At 38.9% G+C, this 25,890-nt stretch overlaps 1 long non-coding RNA gene across 1 annotated transcript in view; it reads left to right on the top strand.

Annotated features, from left to right (window-relative positions):
• Window positions 1-25,890, top strand: part of LOC137097074 (uncharacterized) — a 73,880-nt gene that overhangs the window by 23,440 nt on the left and 24,550 nt on the right. Inside the window, exon 2 of the long non-coding RNA XR_010909956.1 lies at window positions 17,229-17,281. This is a non-coding gene — a long non-coding RNA (uncharacterized lncRNA). The remainder of the gene's footprint in view (window positions 1-17,228; window positions 17,282-25,890) is intronic.

Here is a 25,890-nt window from a genome sequence, read left to right as displayed (position 1 = left end):
GCTGACATTTTCTATAAGTGTGGTGAACATCTTGCTTGTTGTATAACTACAGGAAAGAGTATTGTCCTGGCAATAGGTGGTAAAATTATGGGCTACAAAATGGGGTTATTTTCAGGGAAAACGTTAAATCTCCCACTGATAGGACAGTTACAAAAGTTTCTTGTCAGTTTCTCAGTTGTTCTTAAATTGAATGTTGGTTCAGCTAGCGGGATTGGATAGGTCTCTTTCTTGACAGTCAGGGGCGAGGTCCATCAAACTTTGAGATGTTAATGAAAAGTAAATCCAAAGTAAATGATTATTGATAACATCACATAAAAAGGGGACTGTCCAGATAACATTCTGGGCAACCTGCAATTAATTCACCACAAACCAGGAATAACCTGGTTTGTGGCAAATTAATTAGATAGTGGATTTATTCTGGGCCGTCTTGGAAGGTGTAGGATAAACCCACTGCTTCCGGTGTCTGGACTGCAGTCCAGACATTATATCCACAGTTTTCCAGATTACATTACTCCAGAAAACTGTGGGAATCCCAACCCCCTCCCCCAAAGCCCTAAAACCCCCTTTAAAAGTAAGGAAAACTTACCTGGCCTCCAATAGAGTGTTGTTGGAGCTCTCCCGACACATAGAAATGATGCACCAGGAGAGTCGGAGGGGGTGTGTGTGAGGAAAATTGCTCCCTCGCCCTGCTCTCCTGGTACATCATTTCTATGCACTGGGAGAGCTTAGGCAACACACTACTGGAGGCCGGGTAAGTTTTTCTTACTTTTAAAAGGAGTTTTTTATTGCTTGGGCACGGGTTGAGTCTCCATATGTTCTCCCGGGCCAGTCCCGGAAGAAATATCTGGACACTCACCCCAGAAGGCAAGCGCTTTCTGGGGGGGGGGATGTGCGGATAGAGGCGAGTGGAGGTGAAGAGTGTGTGTCCTGGGAGCAGAGGAGGAGGCAATGTCAATGGCATCTTGGGCCAGGCAGGGAGGCCAGCGTGTGCTCCCACTGTCTCTTCTGTGTGCCCACACAACCACCCTTTTTAACTGTCTTTCTGTCATTTCCACCTTTCCACCTTTCCCTTTCTTTCTTTTCTTTTCTTTCCTTACCTTTCTTCTTTATCCCATTCTTCCTTCTATCCTTCCCTTTTTGTCTTGCCCTCCTCTCTTCTATCCTCGTGTCATCCCCTGCTCCTTCTTCCTTTTTCTTTCCTTCTTCACATAAATATACCAGTGTGGTAGCCATCATTTCTGACGAGATCAGATTATTTATGGGCCTTTCCACACTATCTATTTATTCCAGATATGATCCCAGATTATCTGTTTATCCCAGGTTATCTGACAGTGGGGACTCATATATTGCAGTTTAAAGCTGATAATCTGGGATCAGATCCTGGGATAAAGGGGCAGCATTGAAGGGCCCTAAGATGATAAAACACAACATGATTGAAAAGAGCCCTCTGAAAGATGTCTCCAAACTGAATGAATGAGTAATACATGACAAAGGCAGTTCATTTTAAGAATAAAATGATGTAGACTTGGACAACTTTACTCTCATATCACATATACGTTGATGGTTTCTGACCTGGCAGTGAGTGACAGGAAAGGTTTCTTGAGGTCATGGTGGATAGCTCAGTGAAAACATCATGCAACAAACATGAAAGAGATGAATTCCATATTAGAGATCATTAAGGGAAAAATTGAAAACAAAGCTGTTGATATTATTTTGTATTTTTACATAATATGATATGATGTAATCAGCATTAGTATATTTTGCATTGTTGCTGCTGCACTTCAGAAAGGATTTTGTAGAAATGGAAAAATGCAGAAAAACACAATCATTCTTCAAAGAAGAACACTAACCTGGATAGACATTTGTAGGATCCAGAAGGCTGATTTTTATTTTACTGTTAGTGGGTTGACCCTATGGTAAAGATGTAGCATGATATTTATAACTATTTAGAAGTGCTTTGATGGGAAATGTTTTTAGTTGATTCTATCAAGTACTGCTGTGCCTCTACGAGTTCTTGCCTTGGGACATTTATACCACCTGTCACTACTCTTGATCCTGCATGCATTATTGGGATTGTTAGGCCATTTTTAAGGCCGAGCCTGAAGTGGTTTAACACATTTATTGACACTTTTTCATCATGTGAACTGATACAGACAAGGAGGTTTTGAGAGTGCCCTACAGCTAATAGTTGTATATATGCCTTCTGCCAATGACAGAAAAACAGAACTAATAAAGCAAATAAAGAATAGATCTCTTTCCTATTCTTTATAAATGTTTCAGGATTACTTTTACTGTTCTGATGAAGACTTGGTATGGATGCCCATTGTTTGAGCGTATTGCAACATAATCTTTACAAACTATTATTTGTAAAGAAAAAAATGTAGGCCTTTTCTTTCCCAGTTATAATATGAATGACTTAATGGACCTTAGAGGTTTTAGAAATGTATGAACAGAAGGATCTACCAGGAGAATTGCTGCTGATTATGATCTGCCAATAGAAATGTCAAAGAGAGGGTTAAATAGCTGAGCTAAACCAGATCCATTCTAAATCTCCTTCAGCCAAGGAATAAAACCCTAATGCTGCCAAAAGGTAAATCAGAGAGAGTAGTCCTGGGTAATTTTCAATATTTCCTAGCGAATTTTGTTTAGCACAATTTCATCTGGATTGAACTGGCCCTTGGACATCTTCACCAGTTAGAACGATACTTTAGGAAACCAAAGCTCACACTCTGAAAGATGGAAACACCCTATCCACACCTCCACCCACACCCACCCAATTATAATTTATCAGCAAATATTTCTTTCTTTCTTTGTTTGTTTGTTTGTTTATTTCATTTGTACCTCTCCTTTCTCATTCTGCAGGGGACTCAAGGCAGCTTACAAAATCCGGCAATAATACTCTAGGTTTTTCTGTCAGGTCAGGGCAAGAGATGAAAGCACATGAGTCAATGCTGAAAACTGGCAGAGAACCTTGGCTGGAATCATGCCTCTGTCATGGAATGCTGGTCTTGAAGTGATTTATAGTTCACAACCTCGCTGAACTATTGCAAGGTGGATAATCACAACTTCCCTGTACCACTGCAAGCTGAATAACAAGTGTCCCAGAGCAAGCAAAAATAGAGCAGAGTCCTTTTCAACCTGTCTATCAGGAGAGTTCAACTGCTGGCATCTGACCATATCTACACACTGTTTAGTAAATTCATAGATTCAAGTTTTCATCCAAAATATCTAGAGGCTTTAATCTTCACCGTTGCAATATACACAAATATACAGTCAGAATTTACATATCCTCATTCCTTTTACTTGCAAACAATCTGAGTCATCAGATAGTCACATACAGCATAGGTAGATATTCACACTGAGTCACACAGGTGAGAGAAAGATGGATTCTTTCATCCTCCTTATATAGCCACCTGCTGCTAAGTTATCAGTAAGGGACTCTGGCTGATGCAACCCCTTTTACAACCTTACAGCCATTACTTTACAGACATTACCACACTCCCTTGGATATTGTATGATTAGAAATACGATGCCATTTCTATCTAATAACCCCCCTCCCAATTGCCCACCTTGTGACTGCTGCCTGCTATTGGGGATTGGAGGACTCTCCACTTGTGGCTAATGTGCTGCTGATTTTACTGTTAGGAGTATGTAGATTTTTGTCACCCACTCCATTAGAGTTACTCTGGAATAACACTACTGGGTGCAATACTCTGGGATACTGACCAGAGTATTGCACCCATATGATAAGCCTAGTCACATTGATTAATCCAAACAATGTTTCAAATAAAGTAAGCCAGGGTTTAGAAGCAACCAATTACAGATTATAATGTATGCATTTTCTCAATAGGTGAAAATGGATATGAAGCCATAACTTGCTAACTAGAATAAATTACTGACCTAGAACCCAGAGAAAATTATAATCATTACTTTCAGAAATAAAGATAAAACCCATTCTGGAGTACTTTTTTTTTTTTTAAGAAAGTAAGTAGCTCAGAATGTTATATACAGCACTTTCTTCCATTTGAAAGGATGAAAGAAGAGTCTATTGGCAAATTCTCTTTACTGGTATGCTCAGTACAAACAAATATTGTATAGATTCAACAGAATAATTGTGAACAAGTTTGGAACTTTTTTTATCAGATCACTTTATTCTTATTGAACAAGGTATGCATTTTCTTTTTTAAAAATGCGGAAGCCTTATTTGGAAAAGCAGCCATTATCTCAGTTTGAATTCTGCCCACATGCAAGTCTAAGCAATTCGCATATTTGCCATTTAATCACAAATTCTTCCTTATTTAAAAGCCTTCCATAGATTTTAGTTTGTATGCATTATACAGAGATATGACAATAATAGGTGCATAAGAATAAAATGTTACTATGATTTTAGTTTGATTGAAGCAGAACTATCAAAATTAGATAAAAAATGGGAAACAGAAATTTTACTTTTAGCTTTTCATTCGTCTGTGCCTACACTGAGTGCTGTTTTAAGAATCAGGATGAAATGTTATTGCAATATTTAAAAACAAGAAAATGAAGCAAAGTAATTAGCTTAGGTCTGGTACTTATGAGAAAGTTGTCATTTGATTTTGGACGTACTATTGAGGATAGGAGCTTTGATAAGATGTAGTGTCTTTGGATTATATAATCAAGCATAATTCACTCCATCTGCCTCAAATTGTAGTTGTCCAAGTGTTTTAAAATGAATGTCACAACTTTGCATATGATTATTGGTAAAAAGAATAATGAATTGGATCAATAATAAACACCTATTGCATTTTTATATTTGTGAGCAAAATATTAAATAACTTCTATGAGAAAATATTTTAACTCTGACTTTGTAACTAAAACTCTGAGTAGTGCTGAATGAGGAATACAATATTCCCCCTTTTATTTAGTAACACACTTTTTTGTTTGCTAAATTGTATGCTGGTCAGAGAAAGAGAAAGACGCATGGATATTTCAGTATTGTTTTGCATATAAATCCCTTTCTTTTTCATTATTTGCCTAAGGTTTTTCTTATATTTATGACATAACATTTCTTCTCTTGCTCATAAGGTAAACAGTCATAATTTACTAAAATATTGCAAAAGAAACTTTTAGTCACGATGAGTGAGTACACCGAGGTGCCATGAATTCAGTCATAAAAATGTAGAGCTCTTTTCCATTGCATAAGACACTTGCTTCCTTTTATAGTTGTCAAGGAGTTGTAGAATAAGTGATCACTGTATGTGAAAAGTTGCAACTAGTAACTGGGGGTATAAGCTACAGCTAGTAACTCTTTGTAGGTGCTATTTTGTATTCATATTTTATTACATGTACATATATCTCATTTGCAATAACCTAGAATCCATAGAATAACAATACACAGGAATTCTAACTGCACTGAAAATTATCTGTGCAAAACATCTCAAGCAATATACTTATAATAAATGATGAAACAGGAGTCTCCACGCCACTTTACATAAGTCTATTTCTTGCTTGAGAAAAAGAAGGAAGGATTACTCAATGAACTTCTGAAATTCTATCAGAATGGTCTAAGCCAGGGGTTCTCAAACTTTTTCCCTTTTCCTCAAATAGCATGAAAAGACTCCGTATTGAACTGGACACACCATGAAATGGCTTTACTGATTGGAATATACATGTCACGATACCAGGGCTCTGCCAGTATTCAGGTAGAGGTGAATCAAACAAACACCCAGTTTGTATCAAACAGTTTAATTAAAGCAGAACTTACTTTCTGGCTGTTTGAACAGTCCAAAATATAAAACATAAAGATAGCACTCAGCCACAGAATATAAAACAAAAATGGATAGCAAATGCTACACTGTAATCAAAGGGTCCAGTCCAATGGTCAAATGCCAAGAGTTCAATGAGCAAAGTCCAGGGATCAAGAGTCTATACCATAGGCAAAAGACAGTCCAAAGAGCCAGGGTTCCAAGAGTTCAGGAAACAGCTCAGAACACCAAAAATCCAGAAACCTGGGGGAAAACCAGCAGCATCTACCACCAAGATAAAATAAATACTTTTCTCCCAAAGATCATCCCTAAGGTTAGTTCCTGAAATCCAGCAACACCCAGTAACACCTATCCCTTGCATGCCTCCACCCTTAATTGCTTTTACCTGTAAACTGTTACTTACAAATTACTCAGCCCTTTAGAACTAAGACTTACATTAACCCTTTCATCACCAACTGCTAGGTCTGCCACCACCAACCACCATCAACTTCGGGACATGATACATGACATTACACCTGTGTTAGTAAAATGTAAAACAGCAGGAATAGAAGAAGACAGTATTATAGATGGAGACCTTGTCACACGGCTGCTGGAGGTGTTCCGCTTCATCAAGGAGTGTAGGGAACACAGCTCCCCATGCCCCACATTGCCTGACTCTAGCTGAGAGTGATCAGATGGAGGGAAGTGTGGAGCGTGTGGCTTCCCCCCATGGATTCCAATGGCAACATGGGAGCCCTCCTGTGTTGCCGTAGTGGAGGCTTGTGCTGGATCTGCCCTCCTTCACCTACAAAACTGCATCAGCATTGTTTAATGGGAGCTGGTGGGCTCCGTGAGTGACCTGGGCTAAACCAGTGCATGCCGCTGGTTTTAGCTCCATGTGGTCATGAGTCAATAAGGGAATCCACAGTGCTGAGTTCATATGATTGGAGCAGGACTGATAATGACTGACTGTGGCTTTTGAAGACCTCTAATTCATAGGGTCACCGTACATTTTAGTGGACATGATGGGAAATAACAAATTGATGTTGAGGCTATGAGGATTGAAGCTGTCATCACCAAAAATTGCCCTGTTCTATCTCATCCATGCAGAGTTGGTGGTTCTTGTAAAGCAGCCAACTATAAGTACCATTTGTTTTGCACCTCATGTTTCATAGGTGCTATTTTAGGTTCTTTATTTGAACTGTCACACCTTAAGCATTATATTATAGAGTTAGTATACCTATGAAAACTGTGCCTTGCTTTGTCTATATTCTCAACCTTTTTGGATCTGAAACCTAGTCCTGTAGATCATGAGCCATTTAATAAGATTAATTAGTCTTTCACCCGCTTTAAAGGTATCATTTGTAGCCTGATGGCAATGTATGGGATTTGGCAGCCTCTTCCATCATTTCCAATTCTCCTCCATAGACTGTATAAATAATATGTGGTCAAATGACTACATTTGTGGATGGAAACAGATACAAATGTGCCAGCCCTTACAGTTCCCCAGTCTTCTGTTTCTACAGATTACTCCATTTGAGCATTTTACTAAAGATCATAAATATTCCTCTCACAGCCCATAATCTTACAGCAAAACAGCCATATCATTTATTAATTTGTTCTGTGGTTTGGGTGGATTGCATACTCTTTTATTCTGCCAGACTGAGGTATATTTATGAAGGATTTGGGAGCTTTCTTTTCATTTCTTTTTGCAGTGTAAGGGAATGAATTTTAGCATTCAAAGACACGCATGTTTTTCAAAAGTGGGGAAAGAAACAAGCAGGAAATGCATTCAGTGATATTTCACAGTGTGTTAACTATGCTGTGTTCCATTCACATCTTTTTTTTTAATTTCATCGTGAGAGCTGCTAATCCATTTGCTTCAAGTTCTTGCTAATTAGTTCAGTCACTCATGTATTCAAATACTTGCAATGCTTAGGAGTTCTGCAGATGTCAAAATAAAGCTACCTGAGGCACTATTTCTGTGAGGAAGGAGGAATTGCATGTCATTATCTCTTCTTATCCGTGTTAATTGTATGTTTCCATTTCCATTTACTCTATACAAAAACAAGTTTTTCTTCTCTGAACAGTCATGGGTTTCCAGGACATTGGTGAATGCTTAGAAGAAAATGTAATTCCAAGGAATATTGCAACACTGGTTTGTGCTACTTAGAATCTTATCATATGAGGACATAAATCACAATTATAATAATGCCTGGAGCTTCTCGAATTGTATCATCCCTCTTCTCAAGTGGGAGATGGTTTGGAAAACATTTTTATTAACATGCACAAAATCCATTAATGACCTCCTTCCCTGTTTCTCTTGTGCTACAATTTCCTGTGCCAAAACTTCAGTTGTACTTTTATGCTGATTTTAAGTGTTCAGTGAGCAGTCAGTGGGCCTGCTTTGAGTGGAGAAACATCACTCCATCGTCAGTGGGAGGTTGGATAAGGAGAAGGCATGGACACTTTTGACCCCTTGTATTAAAGGAAATACGAGATGGGAAATGTGCCCACTCAATGTCGTTAGACTGCAATTCTCATCACTCTTGACCAATGATTAGGGATCATTATCCAATAGTATCTTAAGGGCTACACATCCCCCATTCCTCTTCCAAAACTTTATATCCAACTCTGCTCAGATTGACATGTCTTCCACGATTCGGCTCCTTGCAGACTTGAGAACCTTTGTGTTTTGCCCAAGGCAATGATGAAACTACAAAACTTCCTTTTTTCAGACATGGAGACTAGGCATTGAGTATTTTCTCTCAGCATGCATTGCTAGGATTAAGCTCATACCCATACAGCAATTCATTCATTCTGCAATCTCCATTTTGGGCCTGAGTTTAACTGCAAAGTGCAGAATTCATCTGGCCCAATTTTAAAGTTTTTCTGTTTTTCCTAATTCTCTACATTTTTGTAATACATAGCTTGTTGAAAGGTTCACAAGAACTCAGTGTGCATGTACCTATAGCAGTTGGGCTGGCTATAGTTTTATTTATCGTATCAGAAGCAAACCAAGGGTACAGTTGTAATGTATTTAAAAAACACAAATTTTAAAAACTTGGCATTATATTAAATGTCCTTTGACCACTAGCTGGCCACTTGGAGTGCCTCTGGTGTTGCTATAAGAAGGTCCTCCATTGTAAATGTTGCAGGGCTCAGATTGCATTGTAATAGGTAGTCTATGGTTTGATCTTCTCCACACTCACATGTCATGGACTCCACTTATTGGCCCTTTTTCTTCAGGTTGGCTCTGCATCTTGTGGTGCCAGGATGCAATCTGTTCAGTGCCTTCCAAGTCACCCAGTCATCTGTGTGCCTTGGGTAGAGTCTCTCATTCGGTATCAGCCATGAGTTGAGGTTCTGGTTTTTGCTTGCCTCTTTTGGACTCCTGCTTGCTGAGGTGTTTCTGCTAGTATATCTGTAGATCTTAGAAAACTATTTCTTGATATCTGAACAGAGGTCACTGCCTTGGTCCTTTCGTTATTGGCTGCTACTTCCCTGTGGATGTCAGGGGGTGAATTATTGGCTAAACAGTATAATTTCTCCAGTGTTGTAGGGTGTAGACATCTTGTGATAATGTGGCTTGTCTTATTAAGAGCCGCATTCACTGTTTTAGTGTGGTGAGATGTGTTCCACATTGAGCATGTGTACTTAACAGCAGAGTAGCAAAGCGCAAGGGCAGATGCCTTCACTGTATCTGGTTGTGATCCCCAGGTTGTGCCAGTCAGTTGGGCTGGCTGTAATAAACTTATTGTCCAGGTTTGGATTTTAATTTTCTTCATTCAGTTTGATGTATTTTTGTTGGTTTGTACTTTATCCATGCTCTAAAGCATGGATAAATGAAATGTCAAACTGAGCTATTAATATCTAGAACTCTAAATAAAAGTCAGTTGATGCTTACCTTTTAGTAAATAGCATTTCATCTACCATGACTCTTCCAGTTACATTTTATTCTGTAAGCTCGATAGAGATGTGTGTGTTCCTGGTGTCATTCTAAGCCTTCATTTTGTGGGAAATAAAGAGAAAAGGTCATCTTGCTTCACAGTGTGCACTCCAGGTTTGGAAAAATATGAAATTCAAGCACTGAGTGATTCTGGACCTCTTCCATAAAAGTGTCAAGAGAAAAGCTGTGCCCTTTAATGATCACAGGCATCTATGCTCAATTGAGTGTGACTAGATGAAGCCAGCATTCAAACTGAATCTCCTCCGCGGATTGTCTGCTGATTGAGATGTAGCACAGTATGCGCAAGGGCGGAGGGTGGAGGGGGGAATGTTCCCAAGAGAAAAAGTCTGTATGGAGAGAGCAAGTGTGAAACCTGATTTGAAGCTAGCAGTAGTTCTCAGCCAGAGGTGGAGTGTGGGTGGAGGAAAGAAGAGGTGGAATTTGAAAAGCAATCAGAAACATGGGGGCTTAATGTTAGAAAAAAATAAGGAGAAATATTTTAGAACACTATATCCCAACGTATTGCTCCTGAAAATGCACATAGAGAAAAATCCTTATTTAATTCAATCTCAGAGTTTAGGAAACTAACTTTTCCGGGGCTACCAGAATCCACCTGAGGTAAAACCATACTATTTTTGCACTTTGGATTTCAGTTGCAGCAACTGCAGTATACTGAAGACTAAAGCACATAGTGGGAGGGAGAAAAACCGAGACATTTTAAAGCAGCAGAAAAAAAGAAAAAGAAATGATGATTAACTGGAACTCTACCTGCCAAATTGGAACAATAGAAGGATATGGTATCTCCTAGACAAAATGACTGCTTGATCTAGTATGTTTTTGGAGGCTCTTAAGAACCATCTTTTTGGCTTTTATTTTTTTATTTTTGTACTGCTGTTTCCTATTGTTGCATTATCCTTGTATATTGCTTTCAGAGATAATTTGGCAGAATGGAAAGCTTGGGATTGCCTGAAAAATGGATGCAAACATACACTAGGTTAATGAAAACATGTCTAGAATTAATGGTGCCCACACTTGTAATAGAAAAGCTTCCCTTTGCTTAGTTTGGTGTTTCAGGAGCATGTTTTGGAAAATCTCATATGTTTTCCATGCCTTTTCTTTTGGCTCATGATGTTGATGCATTTTTGCAGCATTGTTCGCTGCTGTTGTCAAAAAGTTCTCCATTGTCCAGTGAGCTTTAAACTATTCCTCAAAGTGACATTGATTTTTCAGCTAAGCCACGGACAGTAATCACAGCTCAGATCTGCGAGAAAACAGTACTTTTAAAGAACATTTGGAATCATGTATAGTTCTCAAGCTGGTTTTGGGCACAGCTAGGGAATCTCACAAGCTTTGTGGGAAAGGGAGTTGTGTGATCCCTAAACTTACTTAGCTGAGCTCAGAAAACCTCTCCAGCTGAGTGACAGGAGGCAAAGCAGGTATGGGAAAGATTATAAAATCATAGAGAAGAAATCACAAGGGCCATCCAGGAATACACAATTAATGCACTTCTGGCAGATGGCCATCTAGTCATTAAGTTCTTGTGGGTTTTTTCGGGCTATATGGCCATGTTCTAGAGGCATTTCTCCTGACGTTTCGCCTGCATCTATGGCAAGCATCCTCAGAGGTGAGGTCTGTTGGAACTGGGAAAAAGGGTTTATATATCTGTGGAATGACCAGGGTGAGACAAAGGACTTTTGTCAGTTGGGCTAGGTGGGAATATTTCAACTGACCACCTTGATTAGCATACAATGGGCTGACTGTGCCTGGAGCAAACTCTTCTTGAAAGGTAATTAGATGTCCCTGCCTGTTTCCTTTATGCTGTTTTTGCTGTTGCAATTTTAGATTTTTTTAACACTGGTAGCCAGATATTGTTCATTTTCATGGTTTCCTCCTTTCTGTTGAAATTGTCCACATGTTTGTGTATTTCAATGGCTTCTCTGTGTAGTCTGACATGATGGTTGTGAGAGTGGTCCAGCATTTTTGTGTTCTCAAATAAAATGCTGTGTCCAGGTTGGTTCATCAGGTGCTCTGCTATGGCTGATTTCTCTGGCTGAAGTAGTCTGCAGTGCCTTTCATGTTCCTTGATTCTTGTTTGGCCCTGCGTTTGGTGGTCCCTATGTAGACTTGTCCACAGCTGCATGGTACACGGTAGACATGTTTTTAACTCTTTGTGAAAGATGAACAGGGTTGGTGCCAGCCTAATCTCTCTGGGAAGATAATTCCAAATCTTAGACTTCACCACCAAGAAGGCCCTCTTCCTCATGATGGGAGTTGGCCAGCTCCATGGGTGACCTGGGCTGAAATTGGTACATGTCACTGATTTTAGCACATTGTGTTGAGGTAATTAGGGTGCATCTGCAGTGTAAAATGAACGTGGTTTGATCATCTCAGTCTTGGGGCAGGTTTATATGGAAATTGACACTTTCTCTCCTGTTGAGATCCCACACCATCAATCAGTCCAGTTCCTTTGGAACTGGTTTTATGTGGCATCTACAAGCTGTTCCTGTTAGCAGTCAAAGCTGCTGCATACTGTGCTAGCTCCAACCACCAAGTCATCTTCAAGAGTTGCCCCCCTGTAGAGTGCATTATATTGGGTGGGTACAAGTGCATGGGCTATTGTGGTCTGGTTATCTCTGTACCCCTGGCAGACCAGTTCAAGCTGATTCCAAGCATTCTGAACCATGAAGTCCACTTGGTCCTCCAGTGACTAGAAACAAGCTACAGACCTACTCCTTCAGAAGGTGTGAAAACCTATCCAGGGAAAATGACTTAACTAATTTTTAGACCTGGGAACTACCAGTCCACAGATGTTTCTTTTTATCAGGATTCAGGTCCAATTTTTTTTGTAAGTCAGTCAGTATGGCCAAATAGATGTTATCCTCAGACGTTTTGTCTTTTTTCTCCTTCTGTTTGTATATAGATGACACTTGTAAATAAATAGAAGAAAATACCGCTGAACTTGGAAGAAAAGCAAAGGAAGTAGAGATTCACAATGTGATAAAGAACTAGTCTTTTCCATCTCCCCGGCTTCCATTTGTGTCTGACAGCTGTCTTTTTGTCTCAGCCAAACTAATAACCTCAGGCAAGCAGTGTATATAAATATAAAAATAGTGCTGATCTAGTAACATTTTGTGATTTAGCGAAAGAAACTGCCAAGCTGTAGCTTCTTATTGCAGCTTGTGGATGCTCACTCAGTGCTTTGGTAAGTTAGCAACAGATACTTTTATTATGAGGTTTCCAACTTTACTCCTTTTAAAATGGGTGAGGAAAGACACCCTTTTCATGCACCCCCTCCCCTCCAGTGGTCTCCCATCTGAACTGAAATTTATTGATATATGTTTCCCTCAATGCAGTCTGTAGACTCTTTATTTCAGAGTTTGGCAAAATGCAGCCCATATGTTGCATGGAGCCTCCCAGAGCTGTTTGAAGAATCTGCTTCCAAATGCCCATTAGGGACATGATTGTGCAACATGTTTGCCCCTCGATGTATGGCTTTAAAAAAATAGGAGGGGATTTTTCAGTATCCCACTTTTTGCAATACTAAAACTCTGGGGGCTAGAATAATATTTCATTGGCCAGAACTCATATTTGAGGGGAGAGGAAGCCCTTGTTTTGCCACTCTGTGGGTAAAACTCTGGCTGTTGGTCTTGGATCCTTCACCTCAGGGGTCCCATTGTAACTATAACACCGTCTACTGTAAATCTGTCTATGAATGTCTACTTTTATGTTCTTTTGCATTTCCATGAAACAGCATGTTTAAGAAGACTGCATAACCGCCCGCCCACCCTCCGCCACTACAAACTCTGTTTCTCTCTCTTTTTTCTTTTTAGTAGAGTCTACTGACACTTGAATTGAAGACATGATGATCACACCTCCAAACCATATTGCTATGTTTTCAAAAAACTAATCTTCTCTATGATTTATTTACTAGGGAATGTTTTTAGAACAACAGAAACCAGGTGACAGTTTTCTCACTTAACACTCATCCATCATTGCTTTGAAGCTGTCATGGTGTGTAATACCATCTTGATTTGCTGTAATTATTCACGGCTTTAAATCCTAGGTTGTTTAAAGATATCATTAAGTCTGTAAGGAGATGGATTTAATCCATTTCTGTGAAAGAGAGTTAAAATTGTTATTTAAATATACCTTAGCTTTTGGATGTATTTTTGTAAACTAAATAAATAAGCATATAGGAGAGAGAGAGAGAGAGAGAGAGAGAGAAAGAGAAAGTGGTGTAGGGACAGAAAAGGTATGGGTTTCTTTTTTCACTGGCATGTGGAAACATCTTTTCTTTTAATTCTTACTCTTATTAATAAAATAAGTGAGAATGATAAATCTTTTTGATATGAATTGTTGGTGTTTGGACAATTTATGCCACCAAATATAAAGCAATGTAATAAATAACAAGAAGCAGTGTAAGAAAGGATGACTTGTGATGCAGCCTAAAGGACGATTTAAATGTTATGCACTTACCCATATACCCAAGGTACGCATAATATTTCATAAGCACTTAACCCATGAGCCAATCTGTGTGTAAGTCTCTAGAGCTGAGGTTCTCAAACTCTTCCAGCCTTGGAGCCCTTTTTGAAGTAAAAGTTTCTCATGGAGCCTCAATAAATGTTTATATGCTTTGTTATATATTATATTATATTATATTATATTATATTATATTATATTATATTATATATACTGTATATATGTGCATATATATATATATATGCACATGGGCAGACATTTTGACACATTGTATTTTAAAGTTTGACAGATGAGTTGGGCCAGTGGCAGATAAATGGAGAGTGTCTGTAAACTAATTGGAGAAAAAAACAAGAATTCCTATGCACACTACACATATCTCATTTGTAGTGCCCAAAAAGGTAAGAAAGAACAATACATTATTTAAAATTAAGAACAGTTTTAACCAGCATAAACTTAACAGTATTTCAGTGGAAGACACTAGGGGCCATCCAGTCCAATCCCCTTCTGCCATGTAGGAAAAGCGCAATCAAAGCACCCCCAACAGATGACCACCCCAACCTTTGTAACCATAATAATAGTAATAAGAGCAAACCCAGGGGCCATCTGTGGGTGAGGAAAAGGGGCTTTTGGGGGTCAGGGAGACAGGCAAGGGGAGGAGCAGGAAATAGGATGGAAAACTTCAAGGCGGGAGGAGAACAGAACCACTGAGGCCTTCAGGATGCTTTATGGAGCCTCAAGGGCTCCATGGAGTACACTTGAAGAATCACTGCTCTAGAGAGTGGATGGCCATAGCTAAGCAGTAGAGTAGATGGATTATACTCAGAAGGTTTCATAATTGGCATATTCAGATAGGGAAGTACCATGACTGAGATGTGGAAGAGCCATTCATAGCTAGTAATTTAGAAGGAGCCACAAATAATTAGTAGTTCTTTGCATGACTTTCCATCATGATAAAAAATGGCTCAGAATCTGACAAACTAGTCTTGCCATATAGGACTGGGTCATGACATTTGCTGTTGGAAGCAAAAACCAAGAAACCAAATAAACATGTGTACACACATATGTTCCCTGTAAAGATGCTGGTTTTATTTGATACTGGCCTTGATGGCATTTTTAATCTCTAGACAGGTAATGTGGGATATTCATCACAGAAACATATAAACATCCTCTGTCTTTTGATATTAGTAACATAGAGTAGTGATAACCTGCTGTTGGTAAGAATGGGAAATATTAAAACTCTTTCATTTCTCACTTGTAGCTGGTGATGAAGAGCAGAGACGGGCAGATGTAAAATCACAGTAACAGTTAATCAATGAAGCAGAGAAAAAAGTATTTGAGTGATTCAGAGAGGCACTCAGGTGCTATCATTGGCTTGAGATCTTTGAGACAGGCTTTTCTGGGAGTCATCTGAAGTTGTTAGGAATGTCATGCTTGAAATGTACTATTTCAAGCTTTTTGCCTTACCAAAATGCGGCAAGATTTCAGCGAAAATAGGTTTTCAACAGAGAACTGAGGTCTAGAGCTTATGCGTATCCTAAATAGGTCACTTTTGTGTGATCTTGTCTGCAGCTGCATTGCCTTCACTTTCAAAGGTTGATAGGCATCTGTGAGCAATCTTGAAATTCCTAACTTTCTTGTTCTGACAGCACTACTATACTCTTAACTTCTCTGCATCAGGCCAAGATTAAAAGATACAAGGTCCAAAAACCAGGAGTAACAGTTGTGCATTTGGGAAGTTTTAATGATCGCCACAAGGTCTTCATGTGAATTCAGTATCAACACAACTTTTTAAACCCACTACATGGTGTGGTTTCTTCCTGCCATGGGAATTTCTGATACAGGTTGGAGTAAATGTCATACATCTATATAAATTATCCATCGTACTTTTACAAGGTCCTATTGATGACGTTTGAAATGGAGGTATGACCTTTGTCATGGTGGTTTTACACTAATCTAGTTCCCATGACATTTCTGGTTGCCAGATATAATATTTGTGCTTGCCTTCTTGCTTGCTTGCTTGTTTGCTTTCCTGTTATAGTGCAAAAGTGGTAAAGCATTTTAAAATTAAATGTGCAAGACAGGGAAACTACTTATATCTGACTTTTTGCCAAGATTGGAATTCAAGGAATGAGTCAAGGTGGTAACTGAAGGAAAACCACATCCTCAGGTTAATGACACTAGAAGTGCAATAGAAGTTTTTCTATGGCCTTGGTTCACTCATTTTCTTTCAAACTGAACATTTCCCCTTTCATTTCTGGTTATATTTAATTATATATTGTTTATAAGAATTAAAATAAATTGCAACAATTGAAACAAATAAATACGTTAAATAAGGGAATATGGGGATTTTTTTTTGTCGTGTCAGGAGCAACTGCTCCTGTTGTGAGAGAATTGGCCATCTGCAAGGACGTTGCCCAGGGGACGCCTGGATGATTTTTGATGTTTTATCATCCTTGTGGGAGGCTTCTCTCATGTCCCCGCATGAGGAGCTGGAGCTAATAGAGGGAGCTCATCCGCCTCTCCCCGGATTCGAACCTGCAACCTGTCGGTCTTCAGTCCTGCTGGCACAGTGCTTTAACCCACTGCGCCACCGGGGGCTCCTGGGGTGGGTATGCTGGAGAAGAAGCAAACAAGGGTAGGTATTAAGTACATGGAGACTGTGAAAATAGGATGGAGGGAAACATCTGAACATCACTACTTAACCACATTTCAAATGATGGGAAAAATATGCATATCGAGGATAGTGTGAAACTCTTTTCCAACCAGCAACAAAAAGATTTAGGGTAATACTGCATTCAGGAACATAAACAACAGTTGTGTGTGTGTGTAAGCCTTCAGATTTCCTGTCAACCTATGACAATCCCTTAAATTTTATAGGATTTTCTTTGGGAAAGAGAATCTCAGATGTGTTTTTGCCAATGCCTTCCTCTGAAAGATTTGACAAAGGACCTTCCTCACTACAGATAAACCAATCTCTTTATGTCATCCAACTAATCTTTCCACATCATCTATCCGACCTTATGACTACTCTCTTAATCAGTCATTGCACAGGGAAATCTCAAAAATGATTTATTTTTCTGCAGGCAAAGAACTTCAAATGATGGCAGGAATATTATCTCACAGCTTCTATCTGGAGGTAGGAACAACTGCAATGTAAAAATTAGATTGGGTTTTCAACGTAAATATGTGGGAATAATTTATCTCTAACAGTCTTACTACATAACTGTTGTTTAATTCAAAAGTTAGTCATGCTATCTGAATTTGAACAGCTGACAATGAAAAAGGTTTTTACAAAAATGTTATTGATATTTTAGTCATGTACTTGGGATTAAATCCATAAAAGGATTCCAGCACATATTCACTGACAGTGTCTGCTTTTTAAAAGCAGCTTATCTGTCCAAACACATCTCCCCCTATGAACAATCTTGGAGATTAAGATCTTCTGGGGAGGCCCTGCTCTCAGTTTCGCTTCCTATGCAGGCAGGGTTGGTAGGGACGAGAGATAGGGCCTTCTCAGTGGTGTCTCCTCGGCTCCGGAAGTCCCTCCCCAGTGAAATTAGGTCAGCCACCCTCCCTCCTGGCATCAGAAAAAACGTAAAGACATGGCTATGGGATCAAGCCTTCAGGCAGTAAAGTAATGCAGTACAAGAAATGAATAAGAAATAAATGCAATTGACATAGGAATGTCTTCAGATTACAATTCTGAACTATGTGATTCTGATCTTATATTAAGATATTTTTAATTCTATGTTTTAAGTGTTTAAATGCCTTTTTATGTTCTATGTTTAATATGATTTTAATGGTTTAATTTATAGTTATACTAGCTTGGGGACCCGGCACTGCCTAGGTCATTTGAGAAAGGAATTGTGTATGAAGGTTGGTCTTTATCAGTTATTTATATGGCTCGCAGTGGTCTCAGAAAGTGAGTTAAGGTACTGCAAGTCCCATCATCCATAGTCTGTTCTCCCCAAACCTCACCAGAATGTTGAGTTGGCCATGTGAGCTCTCTGTGCCAAGTTTGGTCTTTCTTGGTATTTGGATGAGTGTCGCTGTGGTTTCAGGAAGTGAGTGAAGGTACTGGAAGTCCCATCATCCATCGTCCACCCTCCTCCAAGCACAGCAGGATGTAGAGTGGCTCATGGGGGCTCTGTGTGCCAAGTTTGGTCTTTATTGGTCATTGGATAAGGGTTGCAGCAGTCTTGGGAAGTGAGCGGAGGTACTTGAAGTTCTATCATCCACTGTCTGTCCTCCTCAACATCAGGATGTAGAGTGTGTCATGGGGGCTCTGTGTGCCAAGCTTGGTCTTGATCACTCATTGGCAAGGGTGTCAGTGGTCTCACGAAGTGAGTGAAGTTACTGTAAGTCCCATCATCTATCTCCAAATTCTTCCAAACTGCACTAGGATATAGAGTGGGTCATATGGGCTCTCTGTGTGAATTGTGGTCCTGATCCATCATTGTTGGCAGTTGTAATGGTCTCAGGAGGGGAGTGCAGGTCTTGCAAGTCCCATCGTCCTCGCAGATGGCCAATTCTCTCACACCAGAAGCGACTTGCACTTTCTCAAGTTGCTCCTGACATGAAATATTTGGAAATATCTTCCTTGCTTTTTAAAAAGAGAGGAATACAAAAGAAACTTTCACAATTTTTGAGGTGATGGGTATGAGCACATGTTCATCATTCAAATCTCTCACACATGTTATTGCAATAAAATAAATTAAATTCTAGAATATGATACTGTCTTTAGTGCTCAGCCTTAACTTTTAATGAAGAAATACACAAGAGACCTGCAAAACAATTAAGTGCTCTTATCTTGTGTGGGAACAAGAAGATTAAAATACTCATGATTTAAGGACTTAGTAGTTTCAGGTTTACATTTCTTTCTATCACTGATCTTTATTAAAACTGTGCTTGAGTAGTTAAGAATTTATATCCCACCTGGGAATTTGCTATAAATAAACCAAATGAGTTGCAATTTTATTTGGATGAAATTTTCATTTTTCCCTAAGTTCCAAAAATGTTTATTTTCATCAATAGGTTTCATATTTTTCATCTTTCATATATTTCAATATTTAATAGCCTATATATCAGGATGGGCAACTACATCTTTCCAGGTATTTTTTTGGACTGTAAATCTCCCATAGCCGATGCTTTGGCCCCAAGATAAAGGATCAATGTAAAGCAGTCCTATAATAACTTGTTAAATTACAAATTAATGTGGTAATGTACTTTTATATACTTCTATATAAATGCACATTTTATTTTAGAGATAACTGAATACTGGTAAAGAATGCCAACTGACTAATTTCCCATTAATGCTTTAGGATACTGAACAAATTGTACTACATAACTTCTTACATGTCTGAATATTTTGTTTATCAGCTACTTATGACCAATGTATTTGATATGTTTCTAATATTAGCATTCTCAAATCTAGGCCAGAAAGACAAGGAGAAAAGAACCAACAGTATCTGCTGGACTTAATCCCCTCCCACACTCCCATTCTCTTTTCCTTGTGTGCTGTGTCTTATTTAGATCATATGCCTAAGAGCATGGAACTGTCAACAGTTTGTAAGCTGCTCTGAGAGTCTTTGTGGCTGAAGAGTGGAATATACATATTCTAAAAGGAATTATAGCTGAGATATATTATTCCCCCCTCCTGTGGACAAGTCAACACAGGGACCACCAAACGCAGCATTGCCCAAACACGAATCAAGGAACATGAAAGGCACTGCAGACTACTTCAACCTGAGAAGTCAGCTATAGCAGAGCACTTGATGAACCAACCTGGACTCAGCATTTTATTTGAGAGCACAGAAATGCTGGACCACTCTCACAACCACCATGTCAGACTATACAGAGAAGCCATTGAAATACACAAGCATGTGGACAATTTCAACAGAAAGGAGGAAACCATGAAAATGAACAAAATCTGGCTACCAGTATTAAAAAACTCTAAAATTACAACAGCACAACAACAGAGAGGAAACAAACAAGGACATCTAATCACCTCTCAACAAAAGATTGCTCCAGGCACTGCCAGGCAATCAAATGCTAATCAAGGATCAGTTGAAACATTCACACCTATCTCCAGAAGAAAAAAACCTACAACAACCTCAGGGATTATTGTTCATTCATTGAAGGTACACCAGAACAGCCAGGTTTTTAGGCTATTCCTCTGGTTTGTCAGCAAATTACATGCAGGGCTGGAATTGAACAAGAAATGTGGAATGCTCGTCAGGATAGGGATAGTGTTGATGCATTTGAAAAAACCTGGAAATACAGCTCAGCTCCCAGAAACCACAGCATTCCCATGGGAATACTCACTGTTCGTCCCTTTATCTCCATTTCATATGCCCTGCCTTGGTTTAGTGTTGATTCCAGAAAAAATAATAATCCTGTATTCAAATCAATCCACAATCAGTGGACCTTTGTGGCACTATTCCAATCTCTAACTCATTCCTGGGGAGTTTGTGAAGGCGCTCTATAGTGAACCAATTGTCTTTAATTCACTAGTTCACTTGGTTTAAATGGCTGTGTAGAAGCATCCTATATCACTTTAATTCAGTGATGTGCAACACATAATTGATCACACACATGTGTGACCATGGCAGCTGAGCTTTATTGGTTTGATATACCTCTTATATTGGAGCTCCCGGTGGCACAGTGGAATAAATCCTTGTGCAGGCAGGACTGAGGACTGAACAGGTTGCAGGTTCGAATCTGGGGAGAGCGTGGATGAGCTCCTTCTGGCAGGTCCATCTCTCCGTACGGGGACATGAGAGAAGCCTCCCACATGGATGGTAAAACATCAAAACATCCGGGCATCCCCTGAGCAACATCCTTGCAGATGGCTAATTCTCTCACACCAGAAGTGACTTGCAGTTTCTCAAGTTGCCCCTGACATGAAGAAAAAAACCTCCTGTATTTTTTCTGCTTCATAATTTGCAGAAATAGTAAGAACTACCTTCTTATAGGCTACAATATATGGCTAATGGGCCATGTTTGCCTTATTGGTCCACAAATTGTAAATGTTTCATCTAATTTTTACAAATAATGAATTACATTTCTCATGAACTCTATGTAGATGGTTTTTGCATGTGCAAATATAAATGTGGATTTTGTCTCATGTCTAGTAGGCCTATCATCAATGAGCCATCCTCCAGGTAATGTGTCAATCTCCAAAGTACTATGTCATCATCCAGAGTTTATAGCACAGTATGTTCCCTTGGGAGTAAAAGGCACAAACTGTACATTCAGAGCTTATAAATGTTGGAGTGTGTGTGTTGTAGACAAAATGTCTAACATAGAGGGTGAAAGGGTGAATCCTGACCACACACAAAGTTTCATAAACTTATACTCATCTTCTAGCGCTATGATATAAAATAATGTTGTGTTCCTGTTGACATTATCACAAAATGTCAAGAATCCATATAAACATGTGTGACATTTTGGATACGGGATTGTTTTCTCCTTTGCTAGGAATTAAAATTCTTTGCAAGAAATGGCGGTGTGAGTATATCAAGATGCTTCCCTACTAAAGGAGATTTTTCAAATAACAATCAGTGACTGCAATGACTAACTTTGACCATATTTTTCAAATCTTTTCATTGCCTCTACCTATTTGCATAATTGGACTGTTCCTATCAGGAGTATCATTCAAGCTTTAGTCATTGAATATGCAACATCTGCATTTCTCTCTGCTGGGTTCTGCCTTGCTACCTCAAACAATCAAAGCTAGACACATTATACATCTGCCATTTTTATAATCTAAACTGCCTCAAGTAGGAGCAATGCATTTATATTTTATCATGAAAAGGGAGTCTCTGAATGCCAACTAGTAGGCACAAAAGATTATCCTCTGGATTTGCCAGGCTTTGATTGTCAGACATTAAATTTTTTAGCAGCCACTTCAGATGAATTATTGATGTTTGCACCATTTGGAAAAATGGATCACATTACTAGAGTAATTAGCACCCTGCCACTTCTGCTGATCCCATTCAGTGTGTCACGAGAGAAGCTGGCATAAAGCTATTTTTAAAATAAATGGCTGCCTTCATTTATCCTCCATTAATATGGTGGCAATTTCAATCTAGCACCTAAGGATATTTTGCAATAGAATCTGTTCTCAAAAAAATATTGATTTCTTTCTTTTTACACGTACATGTTGCTTCTAGAACATAATGGTACCTTCATTTCAGAAAGACATAAAGTAATATACTTCTTGAAGTTTTTATTCTGTCATGGGTACTTTAAAAGTCCTATTGACTACAATGGAAATTTTATAAAGTGTTCAAGATGAAGATGGGTGATACAAACTTTCACAAATGCAATGTACTAGGTATTATGGAATTACAGAATGGCTTGATGATGCGACTGGAAAATGATTTTAGTAAGGAGACACTGATGATTTATATTTTTATTGGTTTTTGTATGGTTTTATATTATATGCCAAATGCTTTTAAACTGTATTCTATGTTTAGTGGGGCATCAAATTGCTGCCAACTGTAAGCCGCCTTGAGTCGCCTTTGGGCTGAGAATGGCGGGATATAAATACCATAAATAAATAAATAATAAATAAGGTAGGGTAGTCTGCATATAACGCTTTCTATTCTGGCTTTGGGTGAGAATATTTTCACTGTTTTTTTAATGATTCAAGAAGCAGCAATAAATAAAACTCACCAACAATCATTTGTTAGAATAATGGATGTGGCTTTTAATGAGACATGCCACAATTTCACAGGATGTCTGCACCATACATCACTAGAGAAATTACATTGTTTAGCTGGTATTGCACCACCTGACATTGGTTGGGAAGTAGCAGCCAATAATGAAATGACCAAGATAGTGACATCTCCGGCCCACCTCCTGATCAGATATCAGCCAGCAAGCCAACGCCTTAAATCAAGAAAGAGTTCTTTAAGATCTACAGAGATACTCGCAGGAACGCCTCCGTAAGCGAGAGTCCAAAAGTGGTAGGCTAAAACCCGGAACCTCAACCCATGGCTGATACCAAATGAGAAACTCCCTCCTGGGCACAGAGAAAACTGAGGGACTTGGAAGACTGTGCTCTAGCACTTTGAGATGCAGAGCCAACCTTAAGAAATGGGGCCGCAAAGTGAGTCCATGACATGTGCGTGTGGGAAATAGCAAACCACAGACCATCTACTACAATGCAGTCTGCGCCCTGCCACATGCACAATGGAGGACCTTCTTATAACAACACTAGGGGCACTCCACATGGCCAGCTACTGGTCAAAGGACATTTAATATAATGCCAAGTTTTTAAACTTTGTGTTTTAAAATACATCACAACTGTATACTCGGTTTGCTCCTGATATTATAAACAAACAAACAAACAACAGGACTGTCTCAGTGGTTGGTCTGGGTGTTGTTGGTTGATAGTTTCTATGTCAATGGAATAGTGAATCAGCTTTTATTTTACTCTGAATTTGAGCTATCCAAGGTGCTGAGCCTACTCTGAGGACAGGGTTCAGCAAATTGGATATCTTTTAGTTTGGATGAAAACCCAGAGTTTCTGATAAGCAAACTAGGAGTTTCACCATTGTCTTGTCTGTTCTGTCAAATTAGGATTCTAAAGGAGTCATTTAAAAATATTTAAAGCAATGTTTAACCTTAGAGATATTTTGGACATCATCTCTTTTACCACTGACCCTGCTGGCTAGGCTTCTGAAAGTTGAAGTCTAATTTTTTTTAAAGGGCCAACAGCTGAAAACCACTCCTTTAGAGGATTTCAAAGTGGTCATTTATATCTAGATGTAATAGAAAACTATGCGGTTTTGTGCTCTTAAGTTGCAATTTCTAATACAGCTGCTATTTTACTACTAATTTTGAAGTTTTTCTAGCTGGTTATTGTGAATGTTGTATTTGATGGTTGCCCATTTTAAATTTTATCTTATGAATCACAGTGAAGGGACTTTTCTAGCTGTGAACCAAAATATGCAGCTATCTAAACAAACTATCTAAATAATTTTGTATCCATTGCAGCTGATGGTGCTGTTCATTTGAATGTATAATGTATTTAAGGTAGATATCCCTGCTCAATTGCCTCCCATCTAATTCATCCTCAACTGATTTTTGTTAATGCTCTGTGTTGTTCATTTGCTTTTACTCTTCTAAATCCCCACATAATAACAGTTAATGGCTCTAGTGCTCTGCTCCTGTATAGGCTTAACTTGGATCAATATCAATGAATCTTTGCATTTCTTCAAGAGCCTTGTTCTTTGCTCTGTTGGATTCTTGCTGTAGAAAAGAATTCCGGTCACATTTCCTCCAGGTGGTTTGTATCCTCTCAAATCCAGGTGCAATAAAATAAAACAATGTTGTGCTGTTTACAGTGGTACTTACACTCATGAGGATTTGAATCCTTCACACTGAATGATAATATTATGGCTAGGTGCTCCCTAGTGCTCAGCTTTCCATACCTTCCTAATTTTAAGATCAATCCCTAGGTAGTCTTTTAGATCACATGGTTCTTTTCTGCACATTTTGCTTTTCTATATCTAGCGCCAATGGCAGTTGTGTAGGGAAGATGCCTTTCTTGTTCATGTGTCTCCACTGATTTCTCAAAGAAAAGCACAATAAAGGAAAATGACATTTTGTCCACAATAGAAAAAGTATTTATTAGTTAGGGCTGGTGACTGTGATTATACATAGATTACCTCTGTGAGACCAGAAGGTAAAACACAACTGCAGTGCTATGCATCTACTCCAACGTTTGTAGCAATATACTATGGAATTCTGGCATTGGCAATACAGGAAGAGCTTTTAAACATTTGAACCAGGGAATTCTGTCATGGATGCAGCCAAGGCGGTTAAAATGAAATATTTATTTATTTATTTATTTATTTTTACTGCATTTATATACCATCCCTCTCAGCCTGCAGGTGACTCGAGATGGTTTACAGTTGGTACCAAGACCATAAAATACAATTTCAATATAATAAAACAATTGAATAATAAAACCATAACAGAATCAATAAAATCAATAAAAACGTGTATCATTAGGGTCTCCTCGTTAAAAACATCATCCAATCACATCATCAAACCATTACATTTTCTTATGTCTGTTACACTGTATTTTCAAATGCCTGCTCAAAAGGCCAAGTTTTAGCTCTCTTCCGAAATGTTAAATGGGAGGGGGCCGATATGATGTCCTTAGGGAGGGCATTCCATAGCCGAGGGGCCACCACCGAGAAGGCCTGTCTCTCATCCCTGCCAGCTGTGCTTGTGACAAAGGCAGGACCGAGAGCAGGGCCTCCCCAGATGATCTTAAAGTCCTGGAAGGTTCATAAGGAGAGATGCATTTGAATATAGTGCTTTGGCTGTGTTTAATGGATCTCAAACTACTCAAAGACTTATACAATATTGCCTGAACTTAAAGATCAGCTGCTCATTTGCCTACTGTAAGCAACAATTTTATTAGTGGGTATGAAGAACATTAGCATTAGCTCCTCACTGATTGATCTTCATCATTGAGGATATGTGGATATGTGGTTAGCTCCTTTCCTGTTAAAGATAGACTGTGTGTGTGTATGTTTTAATCCATTGTTTAACATTGGCCATCAAAATATAGCTGAATGATTCTTGATTGCCCCTTGCCTCCTCAACATGGACATGTATCAGCTTGGGGAAGATGGGATCCAGCTATGTTCTGGTCACCTGTGTACAAAGAGGCATCCTCTCAAATTTCTGGTAGATCCCAGGGATGCTGACATCTTTGTGTGC

This window comes from Anolis sagrei, chromosome 5 (assembly GCF_037176765.1).
Source record: "Anolis sagrei isolate rAnoSag1 chromosome 5, rAnoSag1.mat, whole genome shotgun sequence".
In the NCBI taxonomy this organism is placed as follows: domain Eukaryota; kingdom Metazoa; phylum Chordata; class Lepidosauria; order Squamata; family Dactyloidae; genus Anolis; species Anolis sagrei.
This window is presented reverse-complemented; position numbering and strand designations above follow the sequence as displayed.